This window comes from Aegilops tauschii, chromosome 5 (assembly GCF_002575655.3).
Source record: "Aegilops tauschii subsp. strangulata cultivar AL8/78 chromosome 5, Aet v6.0, whole genome shotgun sequence".
Taxonomy (NCBI): Eukaryota; Viridiplantae; Streptophyta; class Magnoliopsida; order Poales; family Poaceae; genus Aegilops; species Aegilops tauschii.
In genome coordinates, this window is record NC_053039.3 from 514,494,362 (window position 1) to 514,506,960 (window position 12,599).

The following is a 12,599-nucleotide window of genomic DNA, read 5'->3' on the forward strand; positions in this document are numbered from 1 at the left end:
GCATCATCAACGCCATAAGCCACCATGACATAGCACACTTCGCTGACTTGGCGGCCATAGTACGGAAGTACTGTGCGATGGAAAGCACCTGGAAAACCCAAACAAAATTCTGGGATCCTCCGGCTCTCACTAAACCACCCGTCCGAACTAAAAGGGTGTACTCTCGTAAGTCACCCGATCTAATTACAAAGAAACCAAAGCCCACTACAGGGCGCGGAACTGTATTGGAGGGATGGCTCAATGGGCCATGCAAAATTCACAGTACACCGGATACCATGCCAACACACAGCCTTAGAGCATGTTGGATACTCCGGCAGGTGGCCAAGAGCGGCGAGGATCTCCTCATCAACAATACCACAGAGCACCATCCCGTGGAAAATAACAATACAGTATTGACAGTCTTCAAGACTTTCGCCTCAAATAATAGGCGCAAGTGAGCACTCCGCAGCCTCGCCGAAGTCTGCCACGTTGCAGCAATAAATCCATGGAACGATACGGCCATAACCTTCAATGCCAGTGACGAACCTCAATTCCGAATAGTCCGAGCACCAACCGCTTTGGTCCTTAGTCCAATTGTGGACGGCTTCCGGCTTACTAAAGTGCTCATGGACGGTGGCAGGGGATTAAACCTCATCTACGAGGAGACTCTTAGCAAAATGGAAATAGACAAGATCCGCATTGAGCAGAGCAGCACGACCTTCAGAGGAATCATCCCTAGTCGGGAGGCACGATGTGCGGGAAAAATCACACTAGATGTGGTATTCGGCACGCCCGAGAATTATAGGACCGAAGAAATCACATTCCAAGTGGCCCCGTTCAGTAGCGGATACCACGCCCTTTTAGGGCGGGAGGCATTCACGATCTTCCAAGCTATACCCCATTACGGGTACATGAAGCTCAAGATGCCCGGGCCCAATGGAATAATGAGTCTAGCTAGTGATCCGGACATAGCACTCCGCGCCGAAAATAAAACCGCCGCACTGGCCCTCGAGGTGTTATCCGAAGCCCTCGTGGCCGAAGAACTAACTGCGCTGCGCTCCACAGTGGACAGGGATAACGTGATACTCGACAAAAGACCCAAGTCCACCTCTTTTAAACCAGCGGACAAAATTGTCAAATTCCAGGTCCACCCAACGGACCCTACAAAAACAGCATCCATCGGGGCACAGCTGAACCCCACAACAGACGCCGCACTGCGGGAGTTCTTGCACGAGAATTGGGACATCTTGGCCTGGCATCCTTCAGACATGCCAGGAATCCCACGGAGGCTGGCTGAGCATAGCCTAAACATTCTAAAGGGATACAAGCCGGTCAAGCAAACTCTTCGGCGTTTCTTAGAGCCTAAGCGACAAGCCATGGGAGAGGAGCTAGCCAAGTTACTCGAGGCCGGATTCATTAGAGAAATAAAACATCCGGACTGGCTAGCAAACCTGGTAATGGTACCAAAGAAGGACAAATCTGGCGCCTATGTGTCGATTTCAAGGACCTTAACAAGGCCCCTTCTGTTTTAACACCATGCCTTTCGGGCTCAAAAACGCTGGTGCAACCTATCAACGCATGATTCAGACATGTCTGGAAACACAAATCGGCAAAACAGTGGAGGCATACGTAGACGATGTGGTCATTAAAACCAGACACGTCGAATCCTTAATAGACGACTTGAGGCTGACGTTCGACAATCTCCGAACATATGACATCAAGGTCAATCCGGAAAAATGTGTTTTCGGCGTGCCCGCCGGAAAGCTCTTGGGCTCATCATTTCCAATAGAGGAATTGAAGCAAATCCGGCTAAAATCCGAGCTCTGTCACAGTTGGCTATCCCAACAGACCTTAAGCAAATCCAGAAACTAACTGGATGTGTGGCTGCCTTAAGCCGCTTTATCTCCCGATTGGGAGAAAAGGCACTACCTCTTTATCGCCTTCTTCGACGCACCGAACACTTCAAATGGACGGATGCGGCCATGGCCGGATTGGAAGAAATAAAAGCCGTCTTGGCCAGCAACCCAATCTTGGCCGCGCCAAATATCGGCGAACCAACGCTGTTATATGTAGCGGCAACACACCAAGTTGTAAGCGCAGTGCTCATCGTCGAACGAGAGACGGACGGACATAAGTTCCCGCTTCAAAAGCCGGTATACTACGTATCCACTGTCCTCACTCCATGCAAATCACCCACATTATCAAAAGATAGCATACGCGGTCTTCATGGCATCCCGGAAACTACGACACTACTTTCAAGAGTGTTCAATTACGGTGGCTTCTGAAGTACCACTCAACGACATAATAAATAACCGCGATGCCACGGGCCGGATTGCTAAATGGGCTATTGAGCTCCTCCTGTTCGACATAACATACAAACCACGGCGAGGCATTAAGTCGCAAGTACTGGCTGATTTCGTCGCTGAATGGACAGAAGCCGAACTCCCTAAAGAGTACGGCGCGTACTCCAATTGGATCATGCACTTTGACGGCTCTAAGATGCTGGCTGGTCTGGGGGCAGGCGTCGTCCTGACCTCCCCCACCGGAGATACAGTCCAATACGTACTCCAAATATTATACACAGACTCCAACAATGCAGCAGAATATGAGGCCCTGTTGCGTGGTCTCCGGATGGCAGTCTCCATGGGCATTCAACGCCTAGAGGTGCATGGGGATTCGAACCTCGCAATATCTCAAATAAATGGAGACTTTGAAGCCAAGGACCCAAAAATGGCGGCTTACCGCAACGCCGTCCTCAAAATGTCAGCTCGGTTCGAGGGGCTCGAGTTCCACCATGTGGTCCGAGAAAACAATCAAGCGGCGGATATCCTCGCCTGCATCGGCGCTAAGCGCGACCCTGTCCCACCCAATATCTTCTTGGAAAGGCTGTTTAAGCCATCCATGGTGTGGGAAGGGGAGACCGGCAACAACAGTCCGGACCCGGCCACAACGCCCGATCCCGAAAACTCTGACGTAATCGGCGGCTCTGCCACCGAAATAACACCTTCGGCCCACGTGATTATGGCTGTCATAGCCCCGTGGACAGAACCCTTCTTGGCCTACCTAACTAGGCAAGAACTCCCTGAGGACCCAAACGAGGCACGTTGCATTGTGCGGCGGTCTAAATCCTACAAGGTCCACGAGGGAGAGCTTTATAAGAAAAGCGCTACCGGAGTACTTCAAAGGTGCATCTCCGAAGAGGAAGGATGGCAACTTTTGGCAGAAATTCATGCTGGACTCGGCGGCCACCATGCCGCAGCTCGGGACCTTGTAAGCAAGGCTTTCCGTACATGTTTTTACTAGCCGACGGCCTGAGCAGACGCACAGGACCTCGTCCAACGATGCGTCGGTTGCCAGTTTTTTTGCAAACCAAAGCCATCTGCCACGTACTGCTCTCCGAACAATCCCCATTACTTGGCCCTTTGTGGTCTGGGGGACTTGATATGGTTGGACCCCTTAAAGGGGAAAGCCATAAGAAAAAAAACCTATTGGTCATGGTGGATAAATTCACCAAATGGATAGAAGCCAAACCAGTTAAAATGGCCGAGTCCGGACCAGTGATAGACTTCATATCCGGGGTTGTACACCGTTACGGCGTCCCCCACAGCATCATCACCGATAACGGCTCGAACTTCACAGCTGACGAGGTAAAAACTTGGTGCGGCAACATGGGCATTAAGCTCGATTATGCCTCCGTCTATCACCCCCAAACAAACGGTCAAGTCGAACGAGCAAATGGTCTTATTATGAGCGGCATTAAACCCAGACTAGTGCGATCCTTGAAGGAATCAGATACGCACTGGGTTGAGGAGCTCGACTCCGTACTATGGGGGCTGCCGACCACGCCGAATCGCACTACCGGATACACGCCGTTTTTTATGGTGTACTGCGCAGAGGCGGTACTGCCCTGTGACATCATTCATGACTCACCTCGAGTGCGCATGTACGAAGATAAAGAAGCCGAGCTTGATCAGCAGGACAATTTAGATGCCCTGGAGGAGGAGCGTGACGTTGCAAAAGCTCGCTCCGCATTCTATCAGCAACAGGCTCGACAGTATCAAAGCAAAGAAGTACAGGCCAAAACTTATAACGTTGGCGAACTCGTTCTACGCCTACCAGAGAAGAAAAAGGACAAGCTCAAGCCCAAATGGGAAGGTCCCTTCATCATCGATAAAGTTCTCACCGGTGGGGCGTACAGTCTGCATGATGCATCGGACAATCGACTCGAGCCAAACCCATGGAACGCGGCCAGACTCCGAATATTCTACACCTAGTGCCGGACTCTGTATTCGTCTCCTTACCTCCACCCTTTTTTTCATATATATCCGCTATCTGTCTTTCTTTCTTTCTTCTCTTTTGTTCATGGCCTTAAAAGCTTAAAGTGTGTCTTGACTACACAATCTTGACGCGCCGTGCATGCTCATTATACCTGGGGGCTTCTTACACAGAAGCTTAATATAATTATACTCCAGGCTTTATGCCCCTTGCACACGTGTTACTTTTCTACATGTACCTTTTCTTCGCCATTATATGCATCGATATGACTTAAGTTTTGGCCAAGATGGGTTGCCTGGCTCTTGTGTTTATGCCCTACGTTCCCGTTAATTCGGCTAGGGCATAAGGGGAGCACCTCTGCGATTTTTACTGACGGGTTAGCCGGATGTGTACCTCAGACTGGGTGAAGCCGAAAGCTAGCGTTCTTAAGGGAATATTCGGTCGGTGAACAAAAGATGACTTTTACTTATTGCAATACATGCCCCCAGATGTTTATATCCTGCGTCTCTGTTCGCAGTTTGGACATGCACATTAATGCATGCATACCCAGGGAAAGGAACCCTTAACGGAACTATTCTCCCTGGAAGATGTTTCTTACTATCCATGTAATATAACATAGCTAGTTGGGTACTTATCTGTTCAAGCACTTATGACCCCTACGCCTGGTTTCCACGCGTACCCCAGTTTTTACATAACTGAGTGGGTATTTGGATACACTCTGAACTGTCGGGTCCGGAGGTCGAAGCGAAAATGTCCGCCATGACAAATGATTTATAATCCGGCTAGGGAAAAAATATGTCATTTGAAGTACACAGTCACTTAGACTGACTAAATTCTTCTTCTATACCATCCAACAGGTTGTCTAGCCTACAATCCTGTTGGGAATACTTTGCGGCTAATTTCACCTAGTCATACACCAAATTGACATGGATCTCTTTCCCGTCAGACCCCACAGGTCCGACTTCGACCATATGGTTCGGGTCAGCCTTGGTATATCGAGTCTTCACCATGGCCCAGGCTTCCCTTGCACCTTGTCGGCTGGCAGATATCTTCCATAATCGGAAGCGCCGCCACGCTCCCTTGAGCATCTCTACAAGCTCCCCCGTGCTTCCTGCCAGGGAGGCGGATGGCCACAAGGCCTGGGCAATGCCCTGCATCACCTGCCGAACTTGTTCGTGCAGTTGTGAGAGCTCTCGCAGAAGATCACCCGCAGACCCGGGCATCTCCTCTGCGGGACGACCCGTCAGCATACCTACAGATATAACTCTGTTAGCCGGTTTCTTCGCCGACCTCTATAAAAGTTCGTTCAAGCACTTACTAAAAATGCCGCGTCAAATCCTCTTATTCTCCTTTACGGAGTCCGCAAGCTGGGCCCGAACATCTTTCGGTTCAACGCCCAGTCGGGTATTGGCATCTTGGAGATCACTTTTCTCCCGCCTAACCTGTGTAAGCACGCGCTCGCCACCCTTTAGCTGTTGTTGAGCATGTTGCTCATCACCTCGCATGACCTCCGGATTCACTCCGGGATCATCTGCAGAATCTATTGTTTGATTTGCATGCATGCCGCATACTCACTGGTACATGTCATTCTTTTTGATACAAACAAGTGTTACCAGATGGGGCCTTCTCGGACTCCTTCATTGCGGCAACTGCGGCCCGTAGCTGGGCTTTGCACTCCAGCTCTTGAGACAACTAGGTATTCTTCTCCGTAAGAACCTACGCACATAATGATCCTTAAATCAGTTGTGTCAACTGTTTCAAGTCTCAGGGGCTACTGATATACACAATTATCAGATCTTCTTACCTTACGTACTGGTCCGTGGCTCTGGCAAGACCATTTTGAGCAGCTCGGATGTACGCGTCCCCTGAGTTGAAGGCATCGAACGCCTCTTCAGAGAAACCAGGGTCGCGGAGTACGTGTTGGGGAACGTAGTAATTTCTAAAAAATTCCTACGCACACGCAAGATCATGGTGATGCATAACAACGAGAGGGGAGAGTGTTGTCTACGTACCCTCGTAGACCGTAAGCGGAAGCGTTATATCAACGCGGTTGATGTAGTCGTACGTCTTCACGATCCGACCGATCCAAGTACCGAAAGCACGACACCTTCAAGTTCTGCACACGTTCAGCTCGATGACGTCCACGCCTTCTCGATCCAGCAAGAGGGGCGAAGTAGTAGATAACTTCTGGCAGCATGACGGCGTGGTGACGGTGTTGGTGAAGAACAATCTCCGCAGAGCTTCGCCTAAGCACTACGAAAACTATGACGGAGGATAAACTAGAGGGGATGGGGTTACCGGCACACGGCTTGGTGTTTCTTGATGTGTCTTGGGTACTAGCCCTACCCCTCTATTTATATGTTGAGCCTTGGGGTCGAAACTTGGAGTAAAAGCCTCCAGAAAGTCGGTTTCACCCGAAAGGCAAGAGTCCTTCTCGGACTCCTGAGCCAGACGCCAGGGTTCCCGGCGTCTGGACCCAGACGCCAGGGACCCTGGCGTCTGGCCCCTGGACTCCGCAAAACTTCCTTTTGCGCTTTCCAAAAACCTCGTGGGCTTTCCCCTTTGGCCCAGATAAAGTGTTCTTGTGCCCAAACATTTCGGGAAACATCCGGAACCCCTTCCGATGGATTCCGGAACCTTTTCGGAGATCAAACACTACTATCCACATATCAATCTTTACTTCCGGACCATTCCGGAGTTCCTCGTCATATCTGTGATCTCATCCAAAACTCCGAACAACATCCGGTCACCAACATACATAACTCATAGTACTATATCGTCAACGAACGTTAAGCCTGCGGACCCTACGGGTTCGAGAACTATGTAGACATGACCGAGACACCTCTCTGGTCAATAACCAATAGCGGGACCTGGACGCCCATATTGGCTCCTACATATTCTATGAAGATCTTTATCGGTCAGACCGCATAACAACATACGTTGTTCCCTTTGTCATCGTATGTTACTTGCCCGAGTTTCGATCGTCGGTATCTCAATACCTAGTTCAATCTCATTACCGACAAGTCTCTTTACTCGTTCTGTAATACATCATCCCGCAACTAACTCATTAGTTGCAATGCTTGCAAGGCTTATAGTGATGTGCATTACCGAGTGGGCCCAGAGATACCTCTCCGACAGTCGGAGTGACAAATCCTAATCTCGAAATACGCCAACCCAACAAGTACCTTCGAAAACACCTGTAGAGCACCTTTATAATCACCCAGTTACGTTGTGACGTTTGGTAGCACACAAAGTGTTCCTCTAGTAAATGGGAGTTGCATAATCTCATAGTCAGAGGAACATGTATAAGTCATGAAGAAAGCAATAGCAACATACTAAACGATCGAGTGCTAAGCTAACGGAATGGGTCAAGTCAATCACATCATTCTCCTAATGATGTGATCCCGTTAATCAAATGACAACTCATGTCTATGGCTAGGAAACATAACCATCTTTGATCAACGAGCTAGTCAAGTAGAGGCATACTAGTGACACTCTGTTTGTCTGTGTATTCACACATGTATTATGTTTCCGGTTAATACAATTCTAGCATGAATAATAAACATTTATCATGATATAAGGAAATAAATAATAACTTTATTATTGCCTCTAGGGCATATTTCCTTCAGTCTCCCACTTGCACTTGATTCAATAATCTAGTTCACATCGCCATGTGATTTAACATCAATAGTTCACATCACCATGTGATTAACACCCATAGTTCACATCGTCAAGTGACCAACACCCAAAGGGTTTACTAGAGTCAATAATCTAGTTCACATCGCTATGTGATTAACACCCAAAGAGTACTAAGGTGTGATCATGTTTTACTTGTGAGATAATTTTAGTCAACGGGTCTGTCACATTCATATCCGTAAGTATTTTGCAAATTTCTATGTCTACAATGCTCTGCACGGAGCTACTCTAGCTAATTGCTCCCACTTTCAATATGTATCTAGACCGAGACTTAGAGTCATCTAGATTAGTGTCAAAACTTGCATCGACGTAACCCTTTACGACGAACCTTTTGTCACTTCCATAATCGAGAAACATATCCTTATTCCACTAAGCATAATTTTGACCGCTGTCCAGTGATCTACTCCTAGATCACTATTGTACTCCCTTGCCAAATTCTGTGTAGGGTATACAATAGATCTGGTACACAGCATGGCATACTTTATAGAACCTATGGCCGAGGCATAGGGAATGACTTTCATTCTCTTTCTATCTTCTGCCGTGGTCGGACTTTGAGTCTTACTCAATTTCACACCTTGTAACACAGGCAAGAAACTCTTTCTTTGACTGTTCCATTTTGAACTACTTCAAAATCTTGTCAAGGTATGTACTCATTGAAAAAACTTATCAAGCGTCTTGATCTATCTCTATAGATCTTGATGCTCAATATGTAAGCAGCTTCACCGAGGTCCTTCTTTAAAAAACTCCTTTCAAAAACTCCTTTATGCTTTGCAGAATAATTCTACATTATTTCCGATCAACAATATGTCATTCACATATACTTATCAGAAATGATGTAGTGCTCCCACTCACTTTCTTGTAAATACAGGCTTCACCGCAAGTCTGTATAAAACTATATGCTTTGATCAACTTATCAAAGCATATATTCCAACTCCGAGATGCTTGCACCAGTCCATAGATGGATCGCTGGAGCTTGCATATTTTGTTAGCACCTTTAGGATTGAAAAAACCTTTTGGTTGCATTATATACAACTCTTCTTTAAGAAATCCATTAAGGAAGTAGTTTCGACATCCATTTGCCAGATTTCATAAAATGTGGCAATTTGCTAACATGATTCGGACAGACTTAAGCATCGCTACGAGTGAGAAAATCCCATCGTAGTCAACACCTTGAACTTTGTCAAAAAACCTTTTTCCGACAAGTCTAGCTTTGTAGATAGTAACACTACTATCAGCGTCCGTCTTCCTCTTGAAGATCCATTTATTTTCTATGGCTTGCCGATCACCGGGCAAGTCAACCAAAGTCCACACTTTGTTCTCATACATGGATCCCATCTCAGATTTCATGGCCTCAAGCCATTTTGCGGAATCTAGGCTCATCATCGCTTCCTCATAGTTCGTAGATTCGTCATGGTCAAGTAACATGACCTCCAGAACTGGATTACCGTACCACTTTGGTGCGGATTTCATTCTGGTTGACCTACGAGGTTCGGTAGTAACTTGATCTGAAGTTACATGATCATCATCATTAGCTTCCTCACTAATTGGTGTAGGAGTCACAAGAACAATTTTCTGTGATGAACTACTTTCCAATAAGGGAGCAGGTACAGTTACCTCATCAAGTTCTACTTTCCTCCCACTCACTTCTTTCGTGAGAAACTCCTTCTCTAGAAAGGATCCATTCTTAGCAACGAATGTCTTGCCTTCGGATCTGTGATAGAAGGTGTACCCAACAGTCTCCTTTGGGTATCCTATGAAGACATATTTCTCCGATATGGGTTTGAGCTTATCAGGATGAAACTTTTTCATATAAGCATCACAACCCCAAACTTTAAGAAACGACAACTTTGGTTTCTTGCCAAACCACAGTTCATATTGTGTCGTCTCAACGAACTTAGACGGTGCCCTTTTTAACGTGGATGCAGCTGTCTTTAATGCATAACCCCAAAACGATAGTGGTAAATCGGTAAGAGACATCATAGATTGCACCATACCTAATAAAGTACGGTTACGATGTTCGGACACACCATTACTCTATGGTGTTCCAGGTGGCGTGAGCAGTGAAACTATTTCACATTGTTTTAACTGAAGACCAAACTCGTAACTCAAATACTCTTCTCCACGATCAGATCGTAGAAACTTTATTTTCTTGTTACGATGATTTTCCACTTCACTCTGAAATTATATGAACTTTTTAGATGTTTCAGACTTCTGTTTCATTAAGTAGATATACCCATATCTGCTCAAATCATTTGTGAAGGTCAGAAAATAATGATACCCGCACGAGCCTCAATATTCATCGGACCACATACATCAATATGTATGATTTCCAACAAATCTATTGCTTGCTCCATTGTTCCGGAGAACGGCGTTTTAGTCATCTTGCCCAAGAGGCATGGTTCGCAAGCATCAAGTGATTCACAATCAAGTGATTCCAAAATCCCATCAGCATGGAGTTTCTTCATGCGCTTTACACCAATATGACCTAAACGGCAGTGCCACAAATAAGTTGCACTATCATTATTAACTTTGCATCTTTTGGCTTCAATATTATGAATATGTGTATCACTACGATCGAGATCCAACGAACCATTTTCATTGGGTGTGTAACCATATAAGGTTTTATTCATGTAAACAGAACAACAATTATTCTCTAACTTAAATGAATAACCGTATTGCAATAAACATGATCAAATCATATTCATGCTCAACGCAAACACCAAATAACACTTATTTAGGTTCAACACTAATCCCGAAAGTATAGGGAGTGTGTGATGATGATCATATCAATCTTGGAACCACTTCCAATACACATCGTCACTTCATCCTTAACTAGTTTCTGTTCATTATGCAACTCCCATTTCGAGTTACTACTCTTTAGCAACTGAACCAGTATCAAATACCGAGGGGTTGCTACGAACACTAGTAAAATACACATCAATAATTTGTATATCAAATATACCTTTGTTCACTTTGCCATCCTTCTTATCCACCAAATACTTGGGGAAGTTCCGCTTCCAGTGACCAGTCCCTTTGCAGTAGAAGCACTTAGTCTCAGGCTTAGGTCCAGACTTGGCTTCTTCACTTGAGCAGCAACTTGCTTGCCGTTCTTCTTGAAGTTCCCCTTCTATCCCTTTGCCCTTTTCTTGAAACTAGTGGTCCTGTTGACCATCAACACTTGATGCTCTTTCTTTGATTTCTACCTTCATCGATTTCAACATCGCGAAGAGCTCGGGAATTACTTTCGTCATCCCTTGCATACTATAGTTCATCACAAAGTTCTACTAACTTGGTGATGGTGACTAGAGAATTCTGTCAATCACTATTTTATCTGGAAGATTAACTCCCACTTGATTCAAGCGATTGTAGTACCGAGACAATCTGAGCACATGCTCACTGCTTGAGTTATTCTCCTCCATCTTTTAGCTATAGAACTTGTTGGAGACTTCATATCTCTCAACTCGGGTATTTGCTTGAAATATTAACTTCAACTCCTGGAACATCTCATATGGTCCATGACGTTCAAAACGTCTTTGAAGTCCCGATTCTAAGCCGTTAAGCATGGTGCACTAAACTATCAAGTAGTCATCATATTGAGCTAGCCAAACGTTCATAACGTCTGCATCTGCTTCTGCAATAGGTCTGTCACCTAGCAGTGCATCAAGGACATAATTCTTCTGTGCAGCAATGAGGATAATCCTCAGATCACGGATCCAATCCGCATCATTGCTACTAACATCTTTCAACATAATTTTTCTCTAGGAACATATCAAAATAAACATAGGGAAGCAACAACGCGAGCTATTGATCTACAACATAATTTGCAAAATACTATCAGGACTAAGTTCATGATAAATTTAAGTTCAATTAATCATATTACTTAAGAACTCCCACTTAGATAGACATCCCTCTAATCCTCTAAGTGATCACGTGATCCATATCAACTAAACCATGTCCGATCATCACGTGAGATGGAGTAGTTTCAACGGTGAACATCACTATGTTGATCATACCTACTATATGATTCACGCTCGACCTTTCGGTCTCCGTGTTCCGAGGCCATATCTGTTATATGCTAGGCTCGTCAAGTTTAACCTGAGTATTCTGCGTGTGCAACTGTTTTGCACCCGTTGTATTTGAACGTAGAGCCTATCACACCCGATCATCACGTGGTGTCTCAGCACGAAGAACTTTCGCAACGGTGCATACTCAGGGAGAACACTTATACTTTGATAATTTAGTGAGGGATCATCTTATAATGCTACCGTCAATCAAAGCAAGATAAGATGCATAAAAGATAAACATCACATGCAATCAATATAAGTGATATGATATGGCCATCATCATCTTGTGCTTGTGATCTCCATCTCCGAAGCACCGTCATGATCACCATCGTCACCGGCGCGACACCTTGATCTCCATCGTAGCATCATTGTCGTCTCGCCAATCTTATGCTTCTACGACTATCGCTACCGCTTAGTGATAAAGTAAAGCATTACAGGGCGATTGCATTGCATACAATAAAGCGACAACCATATGGCTCCTGCCAGTTGCCGATAACTCGGTTACAAAACATGATCATCTCATACAATAAAATTTAGCATCATGTCTTGACCATATCACATCACAACATGCCCTGCAAAAACAAG